The 16,511-nt window shown below is 38.9% G+C and overlaps 1 protein-coding gene across 5 annotated transcripts in view; it reads left to right on the top strand.

Annotated features, from left to right (window-relative positions):
• KLF12 (Kruppel like factor 12) overlaps positions 1 to 16,511 on the top strand; it is a 255,665-nt gene that overhangs the window by 132,208 nt on the left and 106,946 nt on the right. The window contains exon 2 of one of the 5 annotated variants that reach the window (XM_039714610.1): positions 15,704 to 15,811. The exons of the other annotated variants lie outside the window; for them this stretch is intronic. The gene's annotated coding sequence lies outside the window, so the exon portion shown is untranslated. The remainder of the gene's footprint in view (positions 1 to 15,703; positions 15,812 to 16,511) is intronic. 5 annotated transcript variants of the gene reach the window in all.

The raw sequence follows: 16,511 nt of genomic DNA, 5'->3' as shown, positions 1-16,511 counted from the left end.
CCATTTGCAAGTTACTTAGTACCATCTACCCTTTGAGATGACTGCATTTCAGCAGTGTTAAGTGTACATAGTTGCAAAATGTTTTGGGATCCTTCAAAGCAGTATTCCACGTGAGACCGTCTGTTGCACACATTTATTGTGCTTGTTGCTGTAGTGTTCCACACCATTTGTCATTATTGTTTATTGCATTCGTGATGGTTACTGTGTTAATCACATAGTTTCAGAAAGTAATCATCTGTTTAATATTTTGAGCTGGCATGGTTTAAGTTTCATCCAGACTTTTATAATGATGTGAAAAAATTTAGCTGTGAATTGCTCCCTGGCCTTCAGAAAGTGCATTAGTGATTGCTGGGAGCCTTGACCTATGTCTGTTACTGAAGCAAGCTGTAGATATGCAAGACTCCATGGAATAAAAGCCATGCAACATCAGGCCAGTATTCAGTTTTCTGAAAGTCCAGAATTTTACCCTTTTATGTAGCATTTGTGCTCCTCCTTTGGAATCCCTCAAAGTCAAGACAAAATTATCATTTATAATAATCCTATTGGGGTGAGTTAGTCCATAATTTGTATTAATACTCAAAGAAAAGCATAATAACAGGTTAATACAGAGGTAATGTGTGGAGCTAAAGACAGCTTGGCCTGCAGATATTTCCATGGCAACAGAAAGGTCCCTACAGATGTCTTCTTTCTAAACCTGATGCTGTTTATTAAAGGCTGTCTGTAGTACAATCTGTAATTATCATTAGCTAAAGAAAGGTTGTGAACGTGGGTGTACTGCTTCTCTGACTGATTTGTTTAGCACAGCTTTGAAATACAGTTACAAAAGAATATTAAAAACCTGAGATCATTTAGCAGGTTCTCTCTGCAGGTAAGCTGAGACTTCATTTGAGACTGTTGGCTAAAGCCAAGTGAAGTATCCAAACAGCAGTACAAGGATGGTAGTTTGAAATGTTGACAAACTCTTTTGGGACTATGATTATTAAAGATAAAAGAAAATGAGAAGCATGCTGGACAAATTAAAAAATGCAGAGCTGCAGATAGTAAGGGATATAGTGCACAACAAACTATTTTTTTTGTAAGTAGAAAAAAGCTTCTGTAAGTAAAGGGAGACAAAGGAAATTATGACTGTTATCTGGAGGAGAAATTGAGAAAATAATTGAAGACAGAAGAAGTTGGAATAGTAATCTACCTGTATTCTGTCTTTACAAAGAAGATAGGCTAACTTAGCATGGTTGAAGCGAACAGCAAGATGGAAGGAACACAGGCCAGAAAAAGGAAAGAACAGGTTGAAGAACACTTTTGAGTTACAAACATTCAGGTTTGTAAGCTTAAGGTGGATTTTCTTTTCTACCCAAACAACTAATTGAAGCAGTTTTGAGTTAAAGAACAATTACCTTGTAAGAACCATAAAAGACAGTGGCATCCCAAAAGAGGGCACATAGAGAGTATGTTCTTAAAAGAGACAAAGAAGGAAGATGTTGTGATTGCAGACCATTCAAACAAATTTGGCAACTTGAAAGATGTTCAGACACGTAACTCGTCAAAAGCATGTGGTCATGAATAAGTGTAAGCTGATGTTTTATGACAGTTTTGTAATAAAGTACATAGACTTTAAGTCTTGTAGTTGGTTACAGTACCGAGGACAAAAATGTAATGATGGAATGTAGTGAGCTTGTGAAACGGGCTTGATGAAATTTCTGGTTGAGATAGAATGACTTGGTGACACTGTATCTCAGCTGGGGTGAAAGAACAGTCCAAGAGTTTCTTCTTGACTTCAGTAAGGCTCTGATTAGAGTCATATGCAACATCTCAGAAACAATCTGGAAGATTTACCGTGTATATGAAATGATGACTGTGTGGGTGACTGCAAACATACAGAAGCATGTGATGTGGATGACTGCAAACAGATTAAATGGTGGTGGCAGTCTGTCTAACAGAGGGATATGTGTCTGGTGGGGTTATCAAATTACAGATGGTAGGATGCAGTTGAACATAACCACAGGATTGTTGGGACAGAAGGGCACTTCAGGAGCAGGACCACCCAGAACAGGTTGCTCAAGACTGTATATGCAGTCCCTGTGTGCATATCCAAGGCCTCCATCCTTGGAGCCTCCAAGGATGGAAGCTCCACAACCTTTCCTGGCAACTTGATTGATCATCCTGATAGTACAAAAGGGTTTTTTTCTTACGTTTAAATGGAATTTTCTGTGCTTCTTCATGCTGTTGCTTCTTGTCCTACTGGGCACCGCTGGGAAGGGTCTGGCTCCATCTTCTCTACTCCCTCTGGTAGGTATGTGTTATAAACATTAAGATCCCTCCAAATACTCTTTCCAGCTCAGAACCAGCTACCCAGCTGTTCCCTCTGGCTTGGAACTGATGTTATCCAACTATTCCCTCCAGCTGGGAACTACCACCACACTGACTTGACTGGAAGGAACGCCTTCTTCCTAGAAGAGACTCTCTTCTTTTCCCCTTGTCCCTGGCAATGACATGAGGTGGTACAGAATGAACTTCCATTTCCTGGCTGTGCCCCTTCCCTTCTACTGCAGAAATTAACCATGTCTTGGCCAGAACCAAGACAACAATGCCTTTAAACTTCCAGCTGGACTGCAAGCTTTATAGAAGACCAGATTAAAATTGGTAAACTGGAGGTGAGATCCAGAATCATTTAAGAGAAAGATCAGTACAGAAAAATAACAAATCATTTTAGATTGGAAAATTAAGTCAGTGAATGCATAACATAAACTAACTGGATAGAAGTTTGATGGGTAAACATTCATTTAGTCTAGAAAGGAGAAAAAAGGGCAGCATCCAAATTTTTTTAAAGGCTGTTTAGAGGCAGCAAAATAATGATTTAATATTCTCTGAGCGTATGATGAGAAAGTTTAGTTTTCCCAGGAAAAACCATGTAACTTTGATGATAGCTAAGCACTCTTAACAAGTTCTAGGGTTGTAAAACCTTACTTCTCAAAGTTTTAACATTAAGTTGAACGAACCTTTCTAACCTATCTGATTCAACTTCTAGGACAACAAAAGTCATTAGTTTCTACCTTAATTATCATGTTCAATGTTCCATTTCTATGCTGCTGTGATGTTGTACAAAGGAATTTCTCACTGTTGTGAGGGGTGGAGTGTCCTTTGAATGTGCTATAGGATGTGGTCTGTCACTGTTATGTTAGAATTAGGTTTTTTTAATGTTTTGCCTGGTTTTCAGTTCAGAACTGAAGCAAATGTGAAAACCTGAGTCTGCGGTCAGAATTAGGGTGATCCTGTAACTCCTGCTAGTGTGTGCATGTCTGATTAGGGGCCAACCATGTCATTACTAGAGGAAAACATTTAACAGCGGTCCAATTTACAATGTTAATAAATTATGCCCTCATGAGTTTTGCTCACTTGTTTGCCGAGAACTGACATTTAAAATTGTAGCTCAGTCAGAAGATGTTAGTTGATATTCATGGTAAGGTTCACATCTGCATTTGAAATTTAGTGATTTTGGCAGCTAGGTAAACAATAAGTAAGAGGGGTGGAGAAATGCAGCAATAGATTTGTGAAATTATTTTTTAATAATAAAATCTTGCATGAATAATATGGTACGGTGCTCTTCTGTTCATATTGATAGAGAGGCATTTTGCATATTACTGTGTGGTACAAGATCTCAGCAGATACGGGAGCAAGAATGCACCACCCCAATAACAGAAAATCAGCTAAAGACAGAAAGAAGTCTCTGTGTACCTTTGATTTATTGCTAACCTGTCTCAGCAGAGCTTTACCAGTGCCTAATCAATGTCTGAAACTTTCCAAAAATTAAAGAGAAATTCTGACTGCTTCTACAGCATTTAAAGCAAAAAGAAAGTAACTCAAGCATAGAAGACAGAAGCTACATACAGTTGAACAGGTACTTTCGCCTTCCTCTTCTTTTTCTTTTTGGTCATCATTGTAGCATCTCCTGAAGATGTGGGGGTACCAGTTGTCAGTTTCTCTGGGTCTGGATTGAAGGCACTGGAGACGGTAGTTTCATGTTCGGACTCAAGTGTTTATTATTTCTTATCAGTAAAACAGTCTCACTACTTTGAGTTCGGCACCTTTTCATTAGAAGGCACAAAATGGCTAACAGTCTCTTGTTACAAGGTCTTTTAAGACTATACTATCCATTTAAGAACTGGCACCTAGATTATTTTCCCTTTTAGCCCAATAAATGATCCCAAAGAGCCCGCAATGCGGACTTTTCTGCCAATTACAAAATGCCACCCAAACCCATGAAGAAGAAGGAAGAAGAAGCATGAAGAAGAAACCCAAGATAACACCCTGTGCCCTCCATCTTGCTTCCATCCACAACATACTAAATTTCTCAGCAGGTGATACACCTACACTACTCTCTAATTTGTTTCACCCTTTTGTGGATTCTAGTCTATCTTGAAGTCTAGGAAACTTTCTCCATGAATGAGGGCCAAAGTCAGTGCTCCCTTGGGGTTCAGGGCACCCCAGGGCAGACAGATAAATATTCCCAGTGCTCTGGGTTTCCACATGAAGATGACTTTTTTTTATCGATTATTAAGTTAATTGCAAATTATTTCTGGGTTAGTGTCAATGGGGAGAAGAGAAAAGCAGTGGTCTTGCAAACACGGGGCTGTTCCTTGAGCCTTGTGAACCAGAGCATTTTGATTCACTTATTTTCTCAGAGCCTTACAATTATTTTTTGCTTAATTGCTGCTTGCTTTAATTGCAGGAAGATTCCTGGGGGGTTGTCTATTTTATTTGAATTAGACAGTGATGGTTGCACTGTTCTAGAAGTGTGAAAGCAGAGATCCTGATATACTTGCTCGAGGCTAGTCAGTCTCTGGGTTGAATGATAAGCTGATGTATTTACTTCTAAACCGTGTCTCATGCTGAGTACACTTTCTTAATGTTGTAAGGGCTTAATCATCCACTAGTTTTTAATAAAAATGAAAACAAAAACCCCAAGACTTTATTTGTAAAGCTTTTCTTTGTAAATTAAATGAAGGAGGCACTTGCCTCAGCCTCTATGCTTTATGCAAGCGTAGATAAAGTGACTGGTGCAGCTATAACTTCTGGCATCTGTAGATGAGGTGTGTAACATAATGCAATTAATACAGATCTTCCTTCCCTAGTGATGTTTGCAGTGGCAGTTTGGATTTTGTATTGCCTTGGGATGTAGAAAATTCTGTCACAGGAGAGGAACCCCTTCTTGTTGGAGCTTGTCCTGTCTGTGGCTCCCTAGGCCTGAAAGAAATCCTGTCCTTTATTCTGTAACTACTCAGTGCAAAAGCGTGTCTGTATTTGAACACATAGCTATTTCAGTTTATTTTCCAAGTGTTCTTCAGCACAAGAGTGGCTAAATCCATATTGGTTTAAACTCCCCATAGCCTCCATCAGGTACAGAAGGGTGCAGGAGGGCTTTTCTGAAGAATTTTGGTGTCTCAAAGTTGTACATGACAAAATCCAAGGCATTTGACTGTGACACTACATGTTACATTGCTTGCTTGCTCGTATATCACAGGTGTTGGAGAAACGGGTTTTGTGTCCTGTTTGTATGTTCCAGTCATAATTACAATCAAAAAAGGGCAGTGGTATATTTGGTGTGCCTGTTAACGTCAGTGTGAAGTTTGCATTTTCTGTTCTGTGAGAGTTACAAACATCTAGCAGTGCTACAGTGAGAGCAGTGCTGGAGTGAACTGGGGGGTCTGGGACACTGTGGTTTTGTGGACACTTTCAAGTCTTTTCTTAAATAGTCTTAGAAAACAAAAAATACCATGACAGGCATTGTGTTTCATCCAATTCTGATCTGCTGTTATGTTTTAAATACTTAAAGCAATGTGGTCACTGCTTGCAACTCAAAACACAAACTAAAGAAATCCCAACACTTTTCTTTCAAGTGCTGCTGCTTTGCACACTCTGTGCATGCCCAAATCAGAGAGCTGCTGCTTGGCATTTCACTCTTCCCTGGGTCATTTAAGGTAACTCCTTCTCCTTATGTGTTGCAAAGAAAATGAGCTTCATACACTTGCATTTAAAAGCTTAGATAATTTCAAAGTTGGTTGGAGACAAGCTTGATTTTAAGATACCTTCCTGTAGCAATCATTGTAATAGGTTTCTGAATGGTGTCAAACTTCAAGGCAGCTGTTACCTGAAAGAACTGTGTTTATTGCTGCTGGAAAGTAGTAGTGAAAAGGACTTTGAAAGGAAATTGATAGTTAGCCAGCAAGGGATCGTAGTTGTAAGTGCCTGAACGATGAGGGTGCTCTGGAAAATACGCAGGTTTTAGAGGTGCAGGGAGATAACACGTCAGTGGCTTTGCTGTAGCGTGTGAGCCTGAGTTCACAATTTGCAAGCATGTCAAATTTACAGTGAGTGGGGTTCAAATGTCAAAAAAGATACATCTGTCTGCAGGATTCTGGCTATATGACAATGAAAATTTAGCTTTAAAGTAGTAAAAATAACAAATAACCCCAAATGTTGCCTAATGGTAGGTATTGGAAAAATACTAAACTAGTCTATTTCACTTACAAAGACTTCATATAAGCTTGTATTCTGGTGGGGTGCAGGAGGGGAAGAAGGAGGAAAGCCCTAAAGATGGAGTCAGAGTTGGAGTATTTGTCATGATACTGCTTTCTTTTTAAAAGAAATTCTGCTTGCTGCTGAATAGAAAAAAGACGTCTGTGGGTTTGGTTTATTTCTTTGCTTGCTTACTTGTATTTTTTCAAACTTTCTAAATAGAATGGAGTGTTAGAGGACCACTTTCTCCTCGTTTTCTAACATCACTTTTGACATAGAAAAGTTGAGAGACACTAAACAAGTGTAGTCATTGAAGTGTTTTAGATTGCCTTTACAGACAAGTATCTGGATTCTTGGGCTTCTGGATTGTTGGTGCATATATTTGTTTGAATCCACTCACCAGGGCACAGGGAATATCTGAAGGTGTCTGCTGTTGAATTTTCAGTATTTACATTGTGTATTTCCTGACTTCACATACTGAAATTCATAATCTTTGGCTCATGTCTGTGGCTGTGGTTAGGACATTTGTTTATGCATGCAAAAAAAAAATCCATTAAGAATGTCATCTAATTTTTGTGAAGTTTTCAGTTTCAGACTAACAGCTCTTTTTTTTTGAGATCAGAATAAAACCCTGTTGCCCACAGAGTGTTGGTAGTGATTGGAAACAGCTCCTAATTTAAAAATTGGCTTCTCCTTGATGCAGAACTTCTGGTATCAAATTTAATCTCTCTCCTGCTGTTCCAGTGGTTCTGCATGTCTGGGAAGAAAGTCCAAGTAAATTTTGGAACACGTTGCACAATAGCATGAATCAGTAATTCTGGACAACAAGGTAGTTTCAGGGGCGTCAGTGGGGAGCTAGTGAGAAGACCATGTTTTTATTATGGTTTAAGTATGGAGTGCAGGGTAGAGCAAGGAGAGGCTGTGCCGTGTGATCTCTGTGGGTGGCAAGAGATAATGTTTAATGTGTGGGAATGGCCTTTAGGGACATAGCCTTTATAATGGTATCTGATTTAAAACTAAAAATATGACTTGCTGCAGCCCTCTAAGATCCCTTGTAATTCTGTGCCCTCATGTCTGCTCCAAGAGCAACATGATGATGTTTGATAGAAATGGATTTAGCTGCTGTTTTAACTGGCAATGCCATATCTGTTATTTCCCTCAGGTTTTCTTTCTTCTTTGGCCCTTGTGTCCCCAGATGTCTTTCTGTGGCATCTCCTATAAATGAAATTCTTGTCCCTCTGTAACTGCAAATCAGAAGGAGTTGGCTGTAGTTACCACTACTTCTGTCCAGTTCTGGCGAGAAGATAGGAGTAATGTTCTTTCCAGAAACTTTGTTCCATTCCTCAGAACACATTAAGTATTTCAGTTACTTCTGAAATTTCTTCACTTATCTTTTAATACCTGTTTGGGTAGCATAGAAGAAATACAAAGCCAGAAAAAATAGTCTGTTAGGAAAGGAGATAATATCAAGATGTTCAGAAATATATGAAGAAATGTATGAAGAAAGAAAAATGTAGACCGTGCGTCTCTCAGAAGGACTTGTAGATGACTACATGAAAGTGGTGATGGTTCACTAGAGAGCTGGTGATGCTCCCAGTGCAGCTCAGGCCTTTGCCGAGGGACGTATCCTGTTGGACAAAACCACATATGTGGGCCGACTCCTAGGAAATAAACTTATGAACTTGCATTAATTACTGACACATTCTCTTTGAAGCCTAGTGGAATACCCAAAGGAACAAACTGATGTAAAATTCATGTCAGAGTTTTCTTTAAATGGATCCTTTCCTAATAACACTGTAAATTCAGTGAATAACAAATGCTGTGTATGGGGGAGGTGCATGGATGTAGCACAGAGGGAATAGAACTGAGGTGAGGGGATGTCCATATTTCTTACAAGCCCCTTTGGCCAGTAACACTAAGGAAGCAGCACAGGAGTATTTAACTCATGCTTGAGATTGCCCTACAACCTCTATCTTTGAGACTTCGGTAATTTTTAGGTGTTCAAATTTGTTAGTTTATACTTCCAGTTTTTAAAAAGAATGATTAATGCAATTTGCAAGTATAAAAAGCTTTTGGAATTGAGAATAGTTTATTTTTGAGTGCTTTTTACCTCTTTAGTTGCAGTGATTTCAATAACTGTCTGAAGAGTAAACTTCTTTACTTTCTCTGGTGGATAAATCAATGACAGGATCAAAACACTGAAAAGCAGGATCAGGAACTGTTTGACCTGTCTTGAAGATTGAGACAGAACAGAGCTTCTTCTTTCTTCTGCTTGCATACATTTTCCCTGTTACTTTTTGTGCGCCTTTTAATTGATTTATTTCTCTGTTAGCAGAAATACTTGTTCCTTGAGTACCAACTGGATTTACAACTTAGAAACTCAGATTTGCCGTACAAACCCTACGAATTTTCTTTGGAAATGCAATCATTTGGTAATCTCGAGAAGATTTCTCAAAGATGGAACACACTTCAATACAGAAGCTTGCAAAGCTGTGTTGTGTTTTTCCAGATATTTTAAGTCTTTGAAGAGTTTTGACAGTGCTGTACTTCTGAGTCTCAGCTGTGCCTGAGCTGAGATCATATTTGGGAATATCTGAGGATCAAAAATAGGGTTGGTTTGAAGGACAGACTGTTTCAGTTGGCTGCAATTTTCTTGAATTTTAGCAAGCACTGAATTTTCCCTGGGACATACCCATAGGTTCTGGTGAAGGCCGTTTTACTCAGGTTAGTTCATTCACCCCCAGCGCAAAAATGATGCAGAGGGTTTCTTGGGAAGTTTGTGCCTCTCGTTCCCGTTCCAGTAATCTGTGCTGCAGCAGTTGGGAGGCTGGAGCAGAATAACCTTCCGTGGTTAACTGACAGAGAAGAAAGGAATGGAAGGAACCATTATTTTCCTGTCAAGATTTCCTTGAAACAAAGAGGTGTGGAATTATGCATGCTGAGGGGTGTCTTTGGTCCTTTGATTAGCAGCAGAGGCCCAATTTCACCATCAAAAGCATTCTTAATTATAAGCCCTGTTGAAAAGGCTGCCTTGAACATTGAAGAAATGACATTACAGAGCACGTCTGTCTCTGCTTAGGTGATCTGCAAGCATTTTGTGGGAGTGTTTTATTAAGAACATTTGAAGTACACTGAAAGTAAAAGAGGAAACCTGAAATATGTTTTTTGTTTCACTTTAATCACAGCAGAAAGCGTTGCATCACTGAGGAACTCGAATAGCTGTTCCTGGCTTGAGTGTGAGAAAGCTTGCTGCTTTGCTGCCCTAGCAAAGCTGATATTCTCCCCCTGCAGCTGGTGACATAATGTGTATCACAAGGTCTTCTCAAATAAAAGACATCCATCTTGGTTATTTTATGAGTCTGCTGATTAAAGAGATTTTATTGTAATTACTATGACTAAAAGGCTACATCAGAAGATGGAAATGTTAATTTACAATCTGCTTGCTGACCAAGTGTCATGTGATAATGGATTGGGACAGACTGTGGTTTGCAAATGGACCTGAATATTTGGAGCTGCTAATTTGAAGTGGCAGATACGGTGCCTTCATGCAGGTTTCCAAAGGGACACGTTTGATTAACCGGCTGCGGTGCAGCAGTGGTTGTGTGACAGGTTGGTTGAGAAATTATCGCCTTTGGTTTTGCACTGGTGGCAGCCTTGTACATGGTAGAGGAGGAGAGGGAAGAAGCAGAAAGACAGATGACCAGGGCTTGAAGGTAAATCTCTGCCCTATAGTGACCAGACTGTGCTCCAGACCCACCACAGCACTTGCATTTCCAATTTCCATTAAACAACGGGGATTTACAATACCTATCTAGATAGGTAGAGCAGCTCTAATTCTGTCCCTTAAATATGTATATATAGTCACAGATGTATTTTTCCAGCTGCAGCATTGGCCCTCCTCTTTTTTCAGAGGCCTTATAACTCAGGATGCAAGAGTTATCAGGCACCCACACTCTGATATTTTGCCAAAAATTTGAACGTTTTATAGATGTGGGCTCAGGTGTTTTAGACAGTAATAGTGTAGGTAGCCTTATAGCAGTTTAAATGGGTTTTACTGTTTCTATGGAAATTTTGAAATAGAATATTCCATAGCAGAGGGATAATCCTTCCTGAAATCACCCATCTTGGTCTATGTGTCCTTTTAAAAATATTATCCTAATGTGTAAACTTACAAAGCAGTTTCTACATACAACTTACAAAACAATTTCTACATTTTAGTTCTTTATGTATCTTACTGAAACCTCATGTACAGGTTAATTTATTTGTGGTACTGTTGAGTTTTGTTGCAGACTCTTAGTACATGACTGTACTGAAACTTTAATTGTAACTGCCTTGAACTAACAATAAACTAAAAGAATATAGATTATTTAAGTTCTTATTTTGGGAAGTGATACTATATTACAGAAAAAATAGTTTGCAGTGCAGAACACCTCGCTGTTTGTATGGTGGTTTTGAAGTAAAATTTTTCAATTGGTCACTGTAAAAAGTAGTCATGTATCTGATAGCATCATAAGGAATTTTGTGGGTTTTTTTAAAAGAACTTAGTACTGTTGTGTATGATAGTTTAAGGATAGAACTTATGTGCAGATCCGGGACAGCTGATAAAAGGGTGTTTAGGGAGACATCACTGCTCTATAGAGCGATGTATGACATGTTTCTGTGTTACCCTTTCAATTATGTATGACTTGTAAATGATCAATTACAATTGTGCTCCAGTGGTGACAGTGGAAAAAAGGAGCAGCAATAGCCTTGTGGTATTAGGTCTGTTCAACACACTGAAGGATTGCGGGCTGGAAGCAACAAGTGCATATTGTATGGTAGGGATTTGTTTCTGGGAAATAGTCACCACAATATATTATATAGTCAGTACAAAAATATTCCTTGCTGAATGTTGTGAGCGGCTACTGAATTTCTGAAGAAGATACAGACATAGGAAGCTAGAGCTGAAAAAGGCATCTTCGTGATTGGCCCCTAAGGAGCAGATTCATGAGCACAGCTTGAAATCTAATGGGATTAGAGCTGATGTTATTAGAATTCACTCTTTTCTCTTTTGATCTTCAGCAATGTTAGGACAATATTAGGCTTTTGGTGGTGTCATAAGCAGAAATGAGTTGGAAATTCTCAGACTAAAATATTTCTTGTAATATTGACAGGAATAGTAATAAAAACTGGCTAAATAGGAAGGAGTGGTGCTCACTAGTTTTTGTTTAGTTGTTTTTTTCTAAAGGGTTTGCAAAAGTGAAAAAAAAACCAGAAAAAATAGATATGCAAGTGATGTCAGTGTTTCATAGAGATTTTTCAGTTGTTCTGCAGGTCACTCTGATTCAAAGAATAGACCTGGCCTCAAAAAATTTTCTTTATAATCCGTATCTTTATACTTACATCTTTATATGTATAGAGTAAAAAATTATATAGTGTGATTATAAACACACATATCTATGTGTATACAGTTATGTTTAAATATTTTAATTTATATTTTATACTATTTGTATATGTATCTCTATCTAAATAATAATTGTTGTTCCACTCTTCTTGATGGATCCCAAAATGAGTGGATTTGGGTTGGACATTAATATAAACAGATGCATTCTCAGGCTTGAGCTTATATCAAAGCGTTGCACTTGTTGATATCAGTTTAAAGTCAGAATGAAAAAAGGATGGAGTAATTTGGTAGGTGGCGGCAAGGCAGATGTTTTAAGTTAGGAGGTGCCTATTTTGGGGTGGCAAAAGTAATCTGCTGCATTTGTTAGGGATTCTGGATTCCACCATAGTAAACACTAAAGCAAAAGCACTGATTTCACCCATTCACTACCCTGAAGCGCATATGATGTGTTTATTGACTTTGTCACATCTCTTAATGCTGAGGCAAAATGTCAGTGGATCTGTTATAATTTTATTAGGGTGTCATTTGTGATACAGCTGATATGCCACAGAAAATAGTTGCTGACCTATATGTAATTATCCTGTGACTGAGAGCACTGCTGTGGTGGAAATTTGTGTTCAAGAGACCATGGAGGATGTACCAAAAGCCTGGGTCAGTCCTTGAACTACTGCCAGATTTTGAGTTGAGGGGCAGGGCGGGAGCAGGGCAATAAATCTTGACAATGCACAGCACTGCTGAAGAGCATGTGCACTGCAGTGCCAAATAAAGACTCTGCAGCTCACTGCCATCACTGTGGGTTTGGAAGGTAGCTGCAGTGCCGTTTCTGGCGCATGATGACATCGGGTACGTCTCCTGGCCCTGGTCCCAGGCAGCCTGTGGTGAGGCTGCCAAGGGCTTTGTGGGGAGCGTGATTTCGGAGATGTGCTTCAGCTGAGAGTATGAAAATGTTGTTCAGTAATTTTTTTCGTTTTCCAATTTTTGCACGTTTATTCAAGGTTTTGACAGAACTTTGAATATTGTTTTGTGATGGGACTTGACGTCAGTTTCAAGGGGCTCACAAGGGAGGGGACCTAGCTTTCTCCCTTGATACCATTGTTGACACCTTGCATGCCTTCATGGCATCCTCAGTCTTGTTTTCACTAGGAAGGAAAATGTGATCCTTATTGACTATAAACGGACTTTGGAGATCTCCTGGCAAGTAGTCCCACATTCCCAGAGCTTGGTTGTGTGGCTGGCAGATGATAGTGAGCAGTACTGCACACAGCAGCCTTTGGTCATAAGATCTTCTGAGCTCTCCAAAGCAGTCTCTTGACATGACTCTACCAGGAGAGGTGTTCATTGTCCTGCCATCAGCCCCTTGCATACAAGAGGTTTTCTTTGCAGTGAATGTACCAGCACTGTGTGGCTGGGATAAAAGCAGTGATTCATCACCCAAAAATAAGTGCTGTGCTGATTATAGCTGCCAAATACTCAGTCATCAGTTTCCTCCCCGTTAAGCATTTGCCACCTCTCTGACTGTGGTGTAAGCAGATGGAGGACGGTGCGAGTTAACCATTGATGAAGTCAGTCATTGCTGGAGTGAGTGGGGTCCTCTAGCTGCCCCAAGGCTTTTGGGACATGTGGGGCCTGGTCTGCAGTCCTCCCCTTTTTTTGGTAGTAATCTTGGTAGTTCAAGCAAGCAAAAAGCTACACCTTATTGGTCTTGGAGGAGAATTAAATCTGGTTGCTGTTAATGGCGATTAAATTTGGTTTTCATGTTTGCAGTCCTCTTCATCAGAAATTGTTATTCTGCAAGGTGCACCAGTTCATTGCCTTCAGTGCCAGACTGAACTTTATCTCAGGCACCTGTGCTATTTAGTAACCACACAAGTGTTGTATTATCTTCCAGTTTGTTTTACATCTGTAGTAATAGTATGTAAATCACAAATTGTATCAGGTTATATTATGGTTTCAGTAATATAAAGTCAGACAATGTTTTAATTTTCAGTAGTTTTATGATACACTATAGAACAGAAAAGATAGCAATTCACATGTGCCCTGCTCATTCTTTCTAATCACCCATGTATTTTTTAATTTTCCTTTTCAAAGATGTCTCTGTCATGAATGCAAATAATGAACTCTGCTCCATTTTATCTCTATAGTAATTCATTACTATAGAGATATTTTTATTGTGCTGGTCACTTCAGAGTTTTCTGTTGAGAATAAATTGAAACACTTCACTGGTTTCAGGTATTAAATATGCTTAATAACAGTAGTTCTCTTGATTGCCCTCAAGGTGTTAATACCCTTCTTGTGAAAGCCAAGCTGAAGTTAAAATTCAGGATTCTGACCATCCTTTAAGTCTAATGCCTTCTAAAAGCCTGTAAATGGTGCCTTATTTAAAGAAGAAGAAAAGAAGTCTTTCTGAAGCATCCTATTACCAGCTCTGTTTTAGTTTGGATGAGTAACATTGAGCTGTTTGTGCTCCCTACTGTGCTTTTCTTATTTTTACTGCAGCTTCATTCTGACCCATGTGTACCTTTGGCCAAAAGTTAATATGGACAAAATGAAAGGGATATTGGCAGATGGAGGAAATCAGGTTTTCTCAATGAGATTGTCCTTTTATAGAGACACTTGCTTCCCTTCTTCATTGCCTACCCACCCTGCAGCTTGAGGTCTGCAGTTAAGTGTTAGAAAAGGGCTGATTATGCAGCTCCCAACATGAAACCTTGCTTATCCTTTAGAATGTTTTAATTACAGTGAGAGATCTCTTTTTTCACCATACAGGTGGAATATTAGAAAAATCACCAAAGGATGTGTTTTCTTACCTTAGTTTTAGCCCCTTTCAATGCATGCATGTAAGCTGATAGCTGGACCTGGTTAATGAGGGGAAGCTTTTCCAGGTGGAAGCCCAGATCTCACACTTTGGAGAGACAGCAGCCTTGCTCTTCCCAGGAGCTCTCTGGCCTCTCTTGGCGCTACTGATTATAGGCAAAGATTACTTTTGCATAGCTCACCTGTGAACAGCTACATTGTAGACATTGAAATGCAGGATCGTTAGGCTCCCTGAAGCCTGTTTGTGGTACACCATTATGATGGAAGGTACTAGTGGATTTTTAAAATATTCAAGGTATACTCTCCCCAGATATTAAGTCTAACACACACTATTGTAATAATAAAATCCATTTGACACACTTCTTTCACCATTAGTAAATTTTCTTGATGTTATCTTGTGTAATGTAGAATTTTGGTTTATTGACTTAAGTTGCAGTGTTTTATTGAGTTTAATTGGTTAAGTTAATTTAAAGTGAACTTAAAACCCAGCTCTTAAAAGTCACAGCAAGGTTCCAAGAGGCATGCTGACTCACGAATACTGTAAGTAGAGTAGTATTTGATAACTAAGTGCCTCTGAAATTTCTGTAAGCTACTTACCTGTTAAGGAAGGAGGTTTGTCTAGATTAGTTCAATAGCACTAACATACTAGAAATACCATGTTTGATAATTTAAATAGATTATACATTATGGGGTTTAAGCCATATGGGGTTTTGTTCTAGGGTCTTTTTAAATTTTATTTGCATATATCCTTTGGCTTGAGGAATGGAGTTCAGTGCACCTTGTCCAGAGGTCTCTTTCCCTGTTGGTACATTGAACACTCTTCTATAGGGCAAATTCAAGACCAGGAATTCTAAAAGGAGGGCTTGCTTTTCCTAATTTGCTTTCTTAGATCCTCCAGTTATGAGCTAGATGAACTAAATGAGTTAATCTATTTAAATTTCTCTATGTTTCATGTAGTTTTAAGTTTTTTTTATTCTCCCTTCATTTTTACAGTGTTCTGTGTCATTACCAAAAATGTATATGGAAGGAAAATGAGTGGCATACTTCCCACTATTTATATACCATGGATCTGACCTTTCTGGCAGATCTGAAATACTGAAGGTGAGACCCAAAAACATCTGTTCCCCAGGAGGATTTGACTGCTCATTTGAGTATAGCCTGACTAGTTCTTTCTACTGGACAAAGCTAATCTGGAAGGGAAATACTGGAAAAAAATGCCTCACATCATTCACAACCTTTCATGCAGGAGAGGCCTATTGAACTCAACATGAACTTAATGATACCTTTCCAGGCACCACCAGTTACTGTGTTTGTTGCCTTTGTTGTACACAATTGCTACTGCAAGTGCTGCATTTTCATCCTAAGACTTATTTTGGTATCTTGAAGGAGTTATAAAGTAAACTAATTTTCCAGAGGTAACTGGTTTAGCCTCATGGTGATAAACATATCCCTGCATGGTAGTATCTGTTACTTTAGGATGTAAGGAAGAGGTGATTTGAAATATTGTAATTGTGGTGTGTAATCGATATTGCTATGATCAGATGTGTTAATATTGTTCTGTATATAGAAGTCTTTGGAGAGAAGTAGGATGAAGGCAAAGCATGAATTAAGTTTTACTTGCCCAACTTCTTTTCGTAGGTTTACATCTTATGTAATACTAACAAGATTGGTTGCTTTGTCTTCTGCTGTTCCTCAATCTTTTAAGTTCAAGCACATCATGACCAGCATTTTGAGAGCATTGATGCCTGAAGGAGGGTACAGTCTGCAAATTCTGGCCTAAACAAATATTCTCTCTTTTGGG

Source organism: Passer montanus, unplaced genomic scaffold (genome assembly GCF_014805655.1).
Source record: "Passer montanus isolate IOZ18808 unplaced genomic scaffold, ASM1480565v1 scaffold30, whole genome shotgun sequence".
Lineage (NCBI taxonomy): Eukaryota > Metazoa > Chordata > Aves > Passeriformes > Passeridae > Passer > Passer montanus.
The sequence above is the reverse complement of the archived record's forward strand: the minus strand, read 5'-3'. Positions and strand labels throughout refer to the sequence as shown.